Genomic DNA, 3,161 nt, shown 5'->3' on the forward strand with positions numbered 1-3,161 from the left:
CTGCAATGTCCACTACATCCACCCTCATGCATTCCCTTAGTGATTCTGATGGATAGCTCATTGCCTTGAATACATTGAACACCAATTTCTCATCATGTAGTCTGAGAGTGAGTTCACCCTTTTGGACATCTATGATAGCTCCAGTAGTAGCCAGGAAGGGTCTTCCCAGGATTATCGAGGCTTTGGCTTCTTCCTCCATATCTAACACCACAAAATCGGCAGGGAATATAAAATCTCCCACTTTCACCAACAAATCCTCAACTATTCCATGAGGGAATTTAAAAGTTCGATCTGCCAATTGGAGGGCCATTCTTGTTGGTTTGGCTTCTTCAATCTTCATTCTTCTCATCATGGTTAGAGACATCAAATTGATACTGGCCCCTAAGTCACACAAGGCCTTCTCCACCATGACTTCTCCTATGATGCAGGGGATTTGGAAACTGCCTGGATCCTTCAATTTCCGAGGCAATTTGTGTTGAATGATGGCACTGCATTCTTCAGTCAACAACACAGTTTCCTCATTTCTCCAGCTTCTCTTCTTGGTCATTAATTCCTTTAAGAATTTTGCATAGAGTGGCATTTGCTCTATTGCCTCAGCAAACGGAATGTTGATTTGAAGCTTCTTGAAAATCTCCAAGAATCTGGAGAATTGGCCATCCTTTTCACTTTTCATCAAACGCTGAGGATATGGTACTTTGGGTGTATAAGGCTTCAGGACCTCCTTTTCTTTTTCTCTTGTTGCAGAAGGTGTAGAGGATTGTCCCTGTTCCTTGTCTCTCACATTTTCCTTTGCTTCATCCTCTGTGGTTTCCTTTGAGATCTCCTTTAGCTTCTTTCCACTTCTGAGGGTTATGGCCTTACATTCTTCCCTTGCAATAGCCTTGGCACCATGAGAAATGCTTGGTCCAGGGGTTTGCTTAGACAAATACACAATTTGATTTTCTAGCTTCTGGATGGCAGCTCCTTGGTTTTGCAAGTTGGAATTTACTTCTTCCTTAAAGGCTTTCAATTCTATTATGTCTTGACCCATGGTTGTAAGCATTCTTTCTATCTGGTTTAATTGATCTTGAAATTGTTGGTCCGGATTGGATTGGGCAGGTTGGTTATTTTGGCCATGATATGGTGGTTGGGAGTAAGTGTTTTGTGTGGCTTGGTATGATCTTTGGTTGGAGTTTTGGTATGTGGAATTGTTGTGTTGGTTGTGGTTGTAAGGTTTGTGGTTTTGTGGTTGAGTTTGCTGGTTTCCCCACCCAAAGTTTGGGTGATTTTTCCATCCTGGGTTGTAAGTGTTGGAATGTGGATCATATGATTGCCTTTGTTGATTTCCCACATAATTGGCCTCTTCCCAATCACCTCCTTCAATGCTTACTTCCTCTTGATCTTGTGTGTGTATTGCAGCCACTTGCTTTGTGTCTAATTTCCTGGTGAGCTCTGCTAGTTGCTTGGCAAACACCTTGTTTTGGGCTAGGATTGTATTAACATGGTTCAGCTCCATGACTCCCTTAGTGTTGTGCCTCTCTGAAGCATAGTAGTATTCATTCTCAGCCACTGTCTCAATCACTTCAATGGCTTCTTCCACAGTCTTTTTTCTGTTCAATGAACCTCCTGATGAATGGTCTACAGCCTTCCTTGATTCATAAGAAAGTCCATCATAGAAGATGTGCAATTGCACCCAATCAGGGAACATGTCAGGTGGGCATTTCCTTGTCAATTCTTTGAACCTCTCCCATGCTTCGTAGAGCGTTTCACCATCTTTTTGTCTAAAAGTTTGAACCTCAGATCGAAGCCTATTGACCCTTTGTGGTGGGTAGAAACGTGCCAGGAACTTGTTTTCCACTTCATCCCAGGTTGTTAGGCTATCCCTTGGGAATGATTCTAGCCACTTAGCTGCCTTGTCCCTAAGTGAAAATAGGAACAAGAGCAGTTTATAGGCATCTTCCTGGACTCCATTGGACTTCACAGTGTCGTAAATTCTCAGGAATTTAGTGAGATGTTGGTTTGGGTCTTCATTGGCACTCCCACCAAACGAACAATGGTCTTCCACCAGTGATATTAGCTGTGGTTTGAGTTCAAAATTGTTGGCCTGAATGGGTGGTTTCTGAATGCTACTACCACAATTCCCAGAGGTTGGGTTTATGTATGAACCAAGAACCCTCCTCTCGGGAATGGCATTGTTTCCATCAGCTCGAACCCTCCTCTCAGGAATGGCATTGTTTCCATCAGCCCTCTCATGGTTGTGAAATTCTCTATCCATGTTGAGATCTAGAGCTTCCTCAAAGTTGTCCTCAGATTCTCCTTCAGATTCTTCTTCTCCCAATGCTCTCTTCCCTCTTGCTTCCCTTCTAAGTCTATGAAGGGTCCTCTCTGGTTCGGTATATGGAGGAGTTGATGTCTCTCCTCTCCTACCTGTCATACAAGAACACACCACAAGCAATAAATAAGTGGAATACTCTTGGTTAATGGAAGAGTATTGGTTAGAGCAGTGAGGAATTAATTCAAATAGTTAGTGGGTTAGTGAGTTAGCTGCTTGAAATGAAAGGCATAAGAAAGAAAAAGCAAATCAGTGAGTTAGTTGCTTGAATTTAAAGACATAAAGAAAGAAAAAGCAAATAACAGAGTGCAGGAATTAAAATCAACAAGTAACTTGAACTAACAAAACAAGGAAAAAAAATGCTCAATCTAGTTAACTTCCAATTTGAGAATTGTCAATCAAAAACCAATCCCCGGCAACGGCGCCATAAACTTGATGCGCTATAACTGGGTATAGCTACGATTAAGGGAAATTGCACAATCGGCAAAATTCCTTCCGGCAAGTGCACCGGTTATCGTCAAGTAAAAACTCACAATAGAGTGAGGTCGAATCCCATAAGGATTGGTTGGATGAGCAATTCGAATTTGAAGTTTGATTAGTTGAGCGGAATCAAGAATTGGGTGTGAATTGCATAAAGTAAATTGGCGGGAAATGTAAATTGCAAGGTATTGAAATGACTGAATCTTAAATTGCGAGAATTAAAGTGCGAGAAGTTAAATTGCTGAAATTAAAAGGGAATTGGGGTGATTGCATAAATTGAAATTGCAGAATGTAAATGGAAAAGGATAGATCAGAGAGAAGAGTTTATTGGGTGTTAGGAGATATTGAGATCTCCGAATCAAAACATTTT

The 3,161-nt window shown here is 41.4% G+C and overlaps 1 non-coding gene across 1 annotated transcript; it reads left to right on the forward strand.

Annotated features, from left to right (window-relative positions):
• Positions 1-1,685: 1,685 nt before the first annotated feature.
• Positions 1,686-1,789, forward strand: LOC127748035 (small nucleolar RNA R71). The gene has a single exon (XR_008009978.1). It is a non-coding gene; the product is annotated as a small nucleolar RNA R71 (small nucleolar RNA).
• Positions 1,790-3,161: the final 1,372 nt, after the last annotated feature.

Source organism: Arachis duranensis, chromosome 5 (assembly GCF_000817695.3).
Source record: "Arachis duranensis cultivar V14167 chromosome 5, aradu.V14167.gnm2.J7QH, whole genome shotgun sequence".
NCBI classification, from domain to species: Eukaryota; Viridiplantae; Streptophyta; class Magnoliopsida; order Fabales; family Fabaceae; genus Arachis; species Arachis duranensis.